Genomic DNA, 12084 nt, shown 5'->3' with positions numbered 1-12084 from the left:
AATTGGACCCTAGAAAGATTTAATGAAGATTTACAAAAGTATCGCTTAAAATTCCCAATAAAAGAAAGTTTGTCTTAGTGGATGGTTTCCCTCCAGCCTGTGGTGTGGTGGCTCCGTGTCTTTGTAGGAATAACCTGTACCTCTCTCAGCCTCAGTTTCTTAAACTCCAAGAAATGATGCTGAGAGCTTCTAGGTTTGTCCCTGCTCGAATAGTCTCTGACTCCAGGCCTCCTTTACCCAAATGTCTAAAAATAGATTCAAATCTATTTGCAAAAGCTGAAATAGATTCAAATGTATGCATGGCTGTGCTGTTCCACTTGAGCCCGGTGGGATAGCCACCATGCCCGCTTGAATGTGCAGTGATGCCAAGGGAGAGGCTCCCAGCAGAGAGTTCTTGGTACTCTTGGTTCTCTCCCGTTATGTTCACCTTTGCATTCACTAGGCCCATCTGCTTTGCCTCTGGTTAGCTTCAAACTTACTTGAGAAGCAATGCTTAGTCCCTAGGGTTGCTGCTCTGAGCTTCCCAGTGGCAAGGTGACCTACATTGGACCTGTGGCCAAACCCATATTGCAGACATTAACATCCAACCACTTTCACTGCCCCACCCAGGTGTGGGCTTCGTCATCCTTGACTCAAGCAACTGCAGTTGATATATTGCTCTTCTCATTTTCTCTTGCCCACGTGCAGCTTTGTCCTCCCCTCTCCTGATCCCAGGAAGCACTTCCCTTTGTAATTCAGTCAGGAGCAAATCCCTGATCACTCACTCAACCTTTTACCACTGGTCATGTCTGCCCAGCTCACCTGCTTCAGCCTGCACCTCCCCTCTTTGCCCATGGTGCTCCAGGCCCCTGCCAAACTCCTTTCTCCCTGTATTGCTCTTGCCTGTGCTCTCATCTAAACCAATGAAACATATCCTATGAGTCTCAGTAAGGTCCCATCCTAGCAAAGCCGTCCTCCATGATCCAAAGAAAAGAAATCCCTCTTCTCTTACCACCAATCAATAAACTGTTTTGTCTTATTTATTTATTTATTTTTGCCTATGTAGCACCTGGAGTGTCTTCAGATAAAGCATGTATTTGTTTATATACATGCTCAATGTCAGTCTCTAGACTGAGCAAAACTCTAGAAAGGGAAATGTTGGTGTATGCTTTGGTGTTTACATAGTACACCAAATAAATAGCTGGTGCATGAATGAACCACCAACCAAACCCATTGCCATTGCCTAGGCCTCAAACCTAGCAATGTGGGGCTCTGCCATGTATCAGTAGAATTCCTGAATATACGGCTATCATCATATTGGCTAGGGTTAAAAAATTCTTAAATATTTCAGGGTCTGGGAGCCATGGGTTTTATGTCAAGTTAGTAGTTCTATCACAAGGCTCTCTCAGATGGGCAAATGAAAGTGCTTTCTGGCAAGCACCTTGACTGCTTGGGAATGGTGCCCTCAACCTAGGCAGCCTGTGGGCCTGGGTGTAGGAGAGAGGGATCTGAACCACCATCTAGGGGCACCTATTCTGCCTATAAGCTCTCTTGCTAACACTCTCTCACTCCTGCAGAAAATTTGCAAAGGTGGCGCTTACTACTTGTTAGGGAGAACAGGAAAAAAATACCAAAAAAAGATTTCTAGATTTTCAAAGTATGAGCAGAAGAGCCACAGAGTCTGCTGAACGATTTTTCTGTGGGCTCCACTACAAAGCACCCTAAAACAGGTATTTGTCTTTCCTAAAACTGTTCAGAAATGTTCCCCCCCCCCATATCAAACATGAACCATATTTTGGTATCTGTTGCATGGGAAAGCAGTTGCATCAACAACTACAGTGAATATATTACTTGAAAATCTTGATGAGTAATCTTTTTCGAGAAAAAAATTTATGACTAGCATTATCCATTAGACCTCATACATCATAATTTTTTTTTTGCATTGGATTTCGCACCCCTTCAAAGAGTGATTGTGGGATCATGAGTGATATGTCTAAGAAATGTCAGCAGGAAATCTTCTATTGTAAGTAGAGTGCATTAATAAAATATATTACTAACAATTTTAGCATCATAATTTGTATTAAGTTGACTGTCTTTGTGCAACTTGCTGCACAGAAAGAAGTCTCTGAATAATTCATTATGTCCTTTCCCAAATCCCTTAAAAAAATCAGAGACACTGTAGGTAATATGTTATCCCTTAAGTGAAAAAACAATCACATAGACGATTAAGTTAGATGGAGCTTCTGCATCCTACCTATCACCTTTCCTACCTACTGGGAAAAATCCGTCACAGGGCAGGGAAAGGTGGTCACTCAGTCTCTGAGATCTTTGGAGCCTACCAGTTCACAGCTTGAGGAAGTCTGTGTCCACAGCTCCAGAAAGCTGGCACATTTGTTCCCACATTGACCCAAACTAGTTTCCTCATTCTCTTCCCTGGTCCCTGGGGAGCATCGAGTAGCTTCTCTCCCAGAGCCAGCTGTCTTTCACAGGTCTAAAGACAGCTTTGCAGCCTTCAAGCTTTCTCTTCTTTTGGTTAAATATTTCCATTTCTTTAGCTTGAGGAGTCAACTCTTTCAATAATCTCTTTAATATATTATGAGCTAAAACAGAATCAGAAAGCTTTTGTCACCTAATGCCCTCGAACACCATTGTCTTGGCCAAAAAAAAGAAAAAGAAAAAGAAAAAGACAAAAGAAAGATGATTTTCAGAGCACAGAAGGTTAACTCATTTCCACATGGCTCCAGGTGCGAATGCATATTTTAATAGATGTTTTCTGGTGATAACACTAAAACCTTGAGTTTTTAAAGTGCCTGTCAGTAAAAGACCCAAATGTGTTCAAAATGGAAAGCTTCCAGGTAGGAAACAAAAACGCAATGCCCAAAGGTGTTCTCATGAGCTGACAGCATGGCTGAAAAGAACCCCAGTCTTAGGGAGGAGGCTCGCAGGATGGCTGACCATTCAGCGCCCAGCTAGATGGATGCCTGCCTTTGCACAAGGCATCTTTCTTAAGAAAAAGTGGTCAGCAAAAATTCATTTGGCAAAATAAATCACAAGGTTGTGTATTTAATGATAAGAACAAAAAATAATAGTAGCATTCATTGCCAAGGTATGAAAAATGAAATCCTTTATGACTTCTTGGATTCCACGTTTTTAATCGTATACCACATCTGGATGGGAAGCTCTCCACCGAAGTACAGTCAGCAGTTACTATGGAAACCAACCATTTGTCAACTGTGGTAGTGGCAGAAGTGCCAGAAATAATTTTCAAAAACCCAAAAGACTTCTTGTCCCTGTCATTCAAGTGAATCTGGGTGAGTAGTTTTCTGGTATTGCAAGTGGTTCTCTAATGACAACTAGGCTACGAGCCACCATGCTGCCTAGAAATTTCTGGGCTGAAGTCAGAAACTAGGATTTCTATAAGACATATTTCCATGAAGGGACATTTTATGACATTTATTCAAAGTATCCACTGCATTGGCCAGGAAAGCAGCAACAGTGCTTGTCTGTTCAGTGGTGCCCAAGTGAAATGGATTATGTGCAACTCACGAGCATTCTTCCACAATCACTCTGCAGTAAAATGGAAAAGCATTTCTCATGGTGGTGAGGGATCTGCAGGTGGTGACTTCCATAAAGGAAGCCCTATGCATGCTGCAGCCAAGAAATCTGCTTATTCAAAAAGGGTGACACATTCACCATGGCACTCCCTCCAACCCACCCTGTCTACCAATCCAGAAAGCAAAACAGCCCTGCCTACAAACCTGCTATGTTCAAATTGCCAAGCTGGCTTCTCAGTAAGACACAGTCCCTGCCTTCAAAGAATTGACAATCCATGTAAGGGAACAACTGTGGGGTCATAAGAACTACAGGGCTGTGTTTCAATACAGTCTTCTAAGAGTTTGGAGACAACAGACAATCCCAATAGGCTGAGCCATCCCTGTGGCAGGGGAGGCATGTTCTTCAACAGAACACACAGCTTGGCAAGTCAGGAGTTCAAGTCGTAAGAAGACTCTGGATCTGTCTTGGCTTCCTTCTGTTGCTCACTGCAATGGAAGCCAGCTCCATACTGTGAGCTGCCTTGTGGCAAGGAACTGAGGTAGGCTTCTACCAACAGCCAGCAAGGAACTAAAGCTACCTTAGTCCATCAGCCTGCAGGACTAAGGCTAGCAGGCTGAGAAGTGGGTGCTCCCGTAGTCAAGACCTCAGATGACCACAGCTCCAGGTGACCCTGAGGCACACAGCCCGTTCAGAAGAGTCCAGAAACTGACCCAAAGCAACTGAGATAAGATACATCTACTGGTGCATGCCACTGCATTTTGCAATAAGTTTTTATACATTAATGTAAAATTGATAGAATTTTCCATGTAACTCAAACAGGTTTTAAAATGGAAGGGGCTATTTAGCAACTCCATGTTTGATAACCAAATATATTTTCATTAAACACGTACACACACACACACACACACACACACTACCCACAGAAGAACAGGAGAAACAGAACATTGCCAGGTCCCTGCAGGAGGATGGATGTCTTTTTCCAAGTGCCCATGCCTGCACTGGACTAGAAGGCATCTGATGTGGGCAAGAGCTCTAGTGAGGGTTGTACTTTTCCTTTGCCCACATGGGAGAAGTCTTTCCGATTGTTTCTGGCACTTTTTCGGGCTTCAGTGGAGCGTCCAGTTATCAAAAGACTGGACAGTTTGTACAGAAACTCAGTGCATTCTCCCCAAGGACCTACACCCAAGGACATCTCAAAGGAAGCCCCTGTGAGAGAATGTCAACTCAGACTTAGATGGAAGTCTAATGTCTGGTCTTTTCAGCCCTGCATTCTCCTTTCCCATTAAGGCTACCACTCTTGACTCAAGTTTGGAAAAGAAGTACTTCCCAAAGCATGTCAGAAATGCATGTCTGTTTATTCATGAGACACTGGCAAATACATGGAATAAAACAGTCCAGGGAGTCTTCCAAATAGCAACTTCCAAATAGTTGTTCCAAATATATGTGCCAAGTACACAGGGGTCTTCAAAGTTCTCTAAAGGGAAGCATGTAGGAAATTTGAGGGAAATTTCTTAGCTGGGGGAAGGGACTGCAGTGTGTGGGAGAGAGGGCTTATGTTTCAAAAGACTTTATTCCTTCTAGATTCCATGATTCTTTTCACTTTTTCTATCCATATCATCACTAGTAAGAAGTTACATCCCACTCACCCTGCATACAATACAAAGGCAAATATAAACAGCAACATATGAGACAATTAAGAATTTCTTGAAATTAAGAAATAAAATTTCCAGAATGGAAAATCAGTGCCTCTTTTCTCTCTCTCTTTTCTCCCCTCGCCACCTCATCAACAAGTGGTTCGCATTCCTGTCAAATATTTTAAATACTTTGAGTTAGAAACGCCACTAGAGGAAGTCTAAATGGAATCCCCACAACTGATGAATGTCCATTTGTATGAAATTTGTGGTCCTGGTTCCTTACATACTGTACATTAAATGTGAGAGACCACAACACAGTCAAACCCATGGTTGTTCCCACCCTGTGGCTTGGATGAGTCACCACCCCGTCTAAGATACCAGGCCTATGAGAGGGGTATGGGCCTCCAGTGACTCTCATTACCTCAAGGCAGAAGGGAGCACCCTCAGTGCTGTGTGAGACACTGGCTGATTCCCACCCAGCTGTTATCAGACACAGAAATGAATTAGTATTTCTCCACTGGGTAGAAGAAGAGAGCCCAGGCCCTGTTGAAATAAAGGAATGAGCGTCCCAGCTCTGCTCACACTCAACATTACAACCTGTTAATCTCTCTAAGCCTCAGTTTCCACCTCTGTAATGAGGTAATAATTGTACATATGTGAATTTCCATTACCACAAAGTTGGTGGCTTAAAGCAATAGAAATTTATTCTCTTATGGTGCTGGAGGCCAGAAGTCCAAAATCAGCATCACCAGGCCAAAAGCCAGGGTCAGCAGAAGGACTGACTCCCTCGGGTGGCTTGAGGGAGTCAACTCCTTGGCTCTTCTAGCCCTGGCAGCTAGACTGCTGGCACTGCCTGACTTGTGACTGCCTCACTCCAGTCTGTTTCTATGAACCGACTGACCCCTGCTCTTCTGTGCATGCCTCTCTCCTATAAGGACACTATCATGTACAATCTACTTTTGTTTTTCTACTTGAAAGGAATATGAAAAATTATTTCCCAATTACATCATGTGTTAGTCATTTCATACGTCCCACCAGTATTTGTTGAATATTTGTGTTCTGGAAGAATGTGAACAGAATCACATTCTGTTCTGTGATTCCTATAATCAGATTTTTTTTTAAAGCTCTCCTCTTTTTTGTATCTGTGGTTATACAGTTGTTTGACTTTTTTCCTGAAAAAAAAAAAAAAAAAGAAAGAAATATAACTAGTAACAGAAAGTAAGCTGACACTGTCAGAGATGTGGCTCGCTAAGCCTTTTTTTCTCATTAATTCTTCCTACGTTTTAGCTCTGGTCATGCAGCTATATGCAAACACACTAGCAGCTTGCACTGTGGAGTGCATGGGATCAGGTCAGGATAAAAACACAGTCTCAATGCAAAGATGTATTCTTTCTTCTTGAATTTAAAGCCAAACAGTATGTAGATAAATCCTCTATATGTAACTCTTGGAGAACTGACAAGTAGAAATAACATTTTTTGAAAGCTTAGAGAAAAAAAAAAATCTCCCAACATTTGTTTAAACCTAGAAGAAAACAGTCTGGCCATCAAAAAATACAATTGGGTTAAATTATATAAACTGGGGCAAGTTACTTACCATTTCCTCATCTGTAAAACAGAGAAAATAATAGTAAGTTACCTAGGGTACTTGTGATACTTTACTTTAAAAAATATATTGAAAATTATTTCTTTGAATAAAGGAGACAGAAAGTAGTGTAAGAATATACTTCCGTCCATATTTTCTGGATACTTCCTTTTTATGTACTATCACTTATTTTTAGTTTCTTTGTTTTAAAGTAGTGATACCCTGTTTTCTTAAACAGAATAAATCACAATAATTTAACATTTTCTCAATGATTACAACAATGACTCAGTATTTATCTGTTTTGGTCAATAGCAATGGGTTTGTGAACTATATATGGCTCAAATTCCTGCAATCCTGTTTCTGTACAATTATTGAGCCTGCTGAAGTTTAGTTCAGCTCTCAATGGGGCTACCATTTCCTGGTCCTCCCATTTTTACTTTTGACATTTAACCCAGTAAAGCCAGGAAGCCAGGCTGTTTCAGGTGATGGATTTTGGGTGTTGGTCTTTTTCATGGTGGAGGGTAGATGGGCTTCAGGACGCCTGGTATGGTTGCTAAGTGTCAGGTATTGCCCCAGTGTGCCTTCAGCATAGCCCCATGTTGCCTCATATTAATAGCAGTCCATAAAATAGAACTTACTGATTTCCTTAAGTTAGTCCCAAATAACAAAGAGCATATGATACTATCAAGAGCCTATTTTCACAGTAACTTATATGTTTTACGATCTTATAGTTTCTTTTCATATAAATAAGAATGGGAAAAAGGAGTCACATGGTATTCCAAGGATGCCAGGAAGCCAGAAAACTGGCATCTTTTTGAACATTCAGTTAGTAAACTTTGACAATGTAATAAGGAAGTGCTCCCCACATTATATTTTATATAAATATGTTAAGCCCCATTTGATGCACAGACATCTGTCATCATACAAAGGGAGCAAGCAGATGATGTAACGGGCAAAATTTATAATGCATCAGGTGCCAAATCAGGCAACTGGCATGAAACATTTTACTGACTATAAATAAAGGTAGAAATTATGGAAATATATAGCTTTGGAAACTGAATGAACATAGCAGCATAATCCAACATTTATTAAATGCCTATAAAGAAAATAATCATTGACTCTTTAGCTGAAACTCCAAGGTATTTTATTTTGCAAGGAAGTAAATTTGGAAATACCTCATTTACTCATCAAATTCTATCCCTAAAAAGCTACCCCCCACTCTGAGACAATTACATACACACACTAGAAATGACCTGTCAAACATGTAATTTCAATACAGTAAAACAAAATATACACACTAATTCGTACTTTATCATTTAATGGCACAATGATAACTTTTCAGGGAAAATAAACACAACACATAATAGCCAATGGCACACGAGTCAACCCTCCCCAGCCCCTTCCCTTCATCTCCTACCATGGCTTCTTCAGGGGAATCTTGCCCAACGATCAGTTTCTGAAGAGAAAAGTTCTCATACTTCCCAACACTATGCCTCTACCCAGAATGCTCTGTGTCCCCTGGTCTATAGTACCTCCTCACTGAAGCCTTAATGAGCACCTTTCCAGGTCCTTCATGTCTGCTCTATGTGCTAAGAAGCCATCTTGGGCAGAAGTAATCCCTATCCACTCTCACTTCCATGGTACTCAGTATGGCCACGCATCATTAGCAAGGGGGATAGGTTCTGAGAAATGCATCATTAGGCAATTTTCTGTTTGTACAAACACCGTAGAGTACACTTAACACAAACCTACTACCCACCACAGCTGGATGGTACAGCCTATTGTTCCTGGGGCTACAGTGAACAACACAACATGAGAGTGAATCCAGCACAAGACAAAATGATTCCATCGACATGAGATGTAGGAGGCACTTCCAGTAGTACGTGCCATATTGCTTTATGGTAAACTTTCTTTTATGTAAGTAGAAGATGTCCCTTCTGAAATAACACTAAAAAGTATAATGAATATATAAAGCGGTAACGTCATCATTGTTATTATCCTGTGAGTATTATGGATGGACTGGCAGTGGAGTAGGTTCGTTTCCATCCCATCGTCATAAACCTGTGATTAATGAGTTACTACGACAACATACAATGACAGTTCCATTATCATCTCATTGGATCACAGTCATCTATGCAGCTGGTCTTTGAGGGAGACGCCGTTAAGCTGTGCATGACTGCTCTTGGTGCTCTCATCTGCAGCCTCTCTGCTCTGGCTTTCCTTAGAGCAGAGCACAGCTTTCCAACTACACCTCCCATCCATCTATGCACAGGAACCTCTTATAAGCCAAGTTCAACCACAGTATGTCCACAGCAACTAGCCTGAAGCTTCTGTACACAACAGTGCTATCAAACATAACCTGAGTAAATTAACTGCAAACCATTTGTGGAAATCCTAGGTATAAAGAAAAAAAAACAAGTTCCTATTTTTAACACTAATACAGAACAATTCCTCATGGCCTCTCTGTAATAATTTTAAGGTTAGGAAAAATATTTGCTTTAGTTCACTCTGTCTAAACTCTTTAAATGTTAACTAGTAAGTTTTAAAAGCATGAAATGACTTTTTTCCCCTGTGGCTTAATATAGAACTATAATAATTGCAACATGAGCTCAGGGCCTCTGTGTATGCCTGACGCTAAACTCCCACTGCAGAGTTCCACGTGGTGGCTTGTTATCAGTCTCACATTGAACAAATGTGGTCAAACTATCTATAAAAATCTGCTGTGGGACCCAGAAACATTTTAGGGGCTTATATAAGCTTAGGACTTTGACATTTAAATGATAACCAAAGGCAGCACTGAAAGACAGTTTTAACAGGCACAGAAGGGATTTAAATCTTGTACATTTTTACAGGACTCACTGTTGTTCTAAAGCCTCCAGAGTACAGATATGTAAATGTGGTATCAAGTAGCAATGTTTTTACTTAATTTTTGATAAAACCAGTCAGCTCAAACAGCCTCTTTGACTTTTAATATATCGCAAGCACACAAATTCAGGTGCATTTCCCAAGTGCCACAAGACATGGCTCAAAAGTCAGGTCCACAATACACATGTGATTCCTCCTTTCGGTACTGCAGCTGTCATCTACTCCTTCTAGATTTGCCTTTGTTTGGAGAATGGGAAGTATTTTTTTCTTCCACATCCAAACCCATAGGGCAAACCAGCTTTGAATCCCAATCAACTTTCTTCACTGCAGAAATTAATATAAACCACAGAAGATATAAAAATAAAAAATAATAATTCTTGGGCAAAGCCTCCAAAATCTTTTGGCTTCCATTGGCACTGAAAAAGTCCTTTGGGTCCTTGTACGAACACAAGAGACAGGGCATAAGGTGGGAGGCTGGCAGGAGTACTTTCCTCAAGGTCTTCTTACTGCACTGATCTAAGCCAACTTTGCTTATCTCTAGGGTAGAAAAAAAGAACACCTCAGAAAAAAAAAAATGTAGTCTTCCAAAAAGCTTGTTCATCAAACTTTCTTCCTTACTAGAGCCATTGCAAAGACAATGATAGACTCATCTGAGAGTCTACACTAAACCTCTGCTCTCCCCCATAACCAGCAATATAAGGACTCACGTGGGAACAACTAAGAGCCACTTGCTACCTTGGTAGGGTTCCCCCAGACACCTGCACACACCTTACTCATGTGGTATTCACCACAGTGAGGGCTGGGCTAGGTGTTTCCACTTCTCAGCTGAGAAACAAGGATTCAGGTGTAGAGAGATGTTCAAGGAACTGTGCCCAGTAAGTGTCAGATCTAGAAGTCAAACCGTGACACCTTTAACCCCAGTGGACAACATATTTGTCATATGCCATCATGGTTAATACCTACAGGGGAGGTTTAGCATCTCTCTTGCAGAGAGATGCAGAAAAGCAAAAGACCCAAAGACTAGATGAAGGCAGCTGGGATTCCACACAAGGTCTAACAGACTGTCCAGCCCAAGTTCCATCTCTGACTGTCAACTCTGCAAAATGCAGACCTGTGGTCTTTTCTGCCTTCCAGACCTGCTGGCTTTCCACTAGATCTCCGTGGACCAGCAAAGCACCATGGCACCACAGTTACAGGACCCTAGGAGAAGCCCTACTTTGGGGTTGCTTCTAACCACAGCCCTCATACTGTTGCCAGCCACCCAATCCATGTGAGACAGCCCCTGTTCCCCGAAGCCCTCCACTTTAGGATTATTCACTCCCCTCCACCAAGCAAAACCAGCACACACTGTCCTTTCCCCAGCCTCCAGCCTCACTCTGGGTTTTGTAGTCAGCTGCCTCCCTCTCCGCCCCCTGACTGGGGCTGAACTGCTCTGTGCTGAATGTTACCCTTTGTCTCTCTCTGGAGCCCTGGCTGGCTCTGACTGCTGGAAACCCTGAACAACAATGATGAATCAGAGTATTTATTTTTGAGGTTTTTCTCCAAGCTGCCTCTTCATCAGCTCTTAAATAGTAGCATTCAAGCTGCCTGCCACAGATACTTCCAGAAGTTTGCTGGCTTGAGGTTCCCAAGGGGGAAAACTTTGCCATCCTGGCAAGGAATGAATGCAGCAGCTTCCTAACACACCCGGTCTGCAGGAGAGGCACAAGCTGGATTTCTCTAAGAGACGGTGCCCTACATGTTTAAATTGATTAATTGATGTTTTAAATTGTTTCCAAATCCCTCAGGTTGCATGAGCAACGGTGGATTTCTATTTCTATGTGTGGTGACCTTTTCTAAAACTGTTTTATGCTTTTCACTCTTCCTTAATTGGTGCCACCAAGGACTGCCTCTGAGAGAGCTGCTTAATCCAGGACAAGGAAACAGGCCTTCAAATCTGATCTGAAAGAACCATCTATGGTACAGTGTGGTTTCCTGATGTAAAATTTTTATCTGAAAGCTAACCGTTCTTATTAAGATCGAAAGCTTAAGAGAAATAATGGGATAAGCAGCCTTAAAATGGGGAAATGTTAGAACCATTCACAAATTAAGAATGTGTTCTTCCTTGCTACATCATTTGACTGCTTGTAACACAACAGAAAGATATTTCCTACCTAAAGTATTTATCTGCACACACACACATACACTACCCAAGTTCATGCTTTCAAAAGTGCAAAGAAATTTTAAAAAGAGGGGGGAGGAATGGGGAAGCAGAAAACAAAAGAATCCCCAGGTCCTCTACCCCCCACCCACACAAAAACAGTCGGGTGCCAATGGCTCATGCCTATAATCCTAGCTGCTCAGGAGGCAGAGATCAGGAGGATCATGGTTTGAAGCTAGCCCTGGACAAATACTTCTTGAGATCCACACACACACACACACACACACGGCTGGCAGAGTGGCTCAAGTGGTAGAGTGCCCACCTAGTAA

General features: G+C 41.8%; 1 protein-coding gene across 3 annotated transcripts in view; it reads right to left on the bottom strand.

Moving 5' to 3' along the window:
* Positions 1 to 12084, bottom strand: part of Prkca (protein kinase C alpha) — a 405865-nt gene that overhangs the window by 206479 nt on the left and 187302 nt on the right. The gene's annotated exons all lie outside the window — the stretch shown is intronic.

Source organism: Castor canadensis, chromosome 11 (genome assembly GCF_047511655.1).
Source record: "Castor canadensis chromosome 11, mCasCan1.hap1v2, whole genome shotgun sequence".
NCBI classification, from domain to species: domain Eukaryota; kingdom Metazoa; phylum Chordata; class Mammalia; order Rodentia; family Castoridae; genus Castor; species Castor canadensis.
This window is presented reverse-complemented; position numbering and strand designations above follow the sequence as displayed.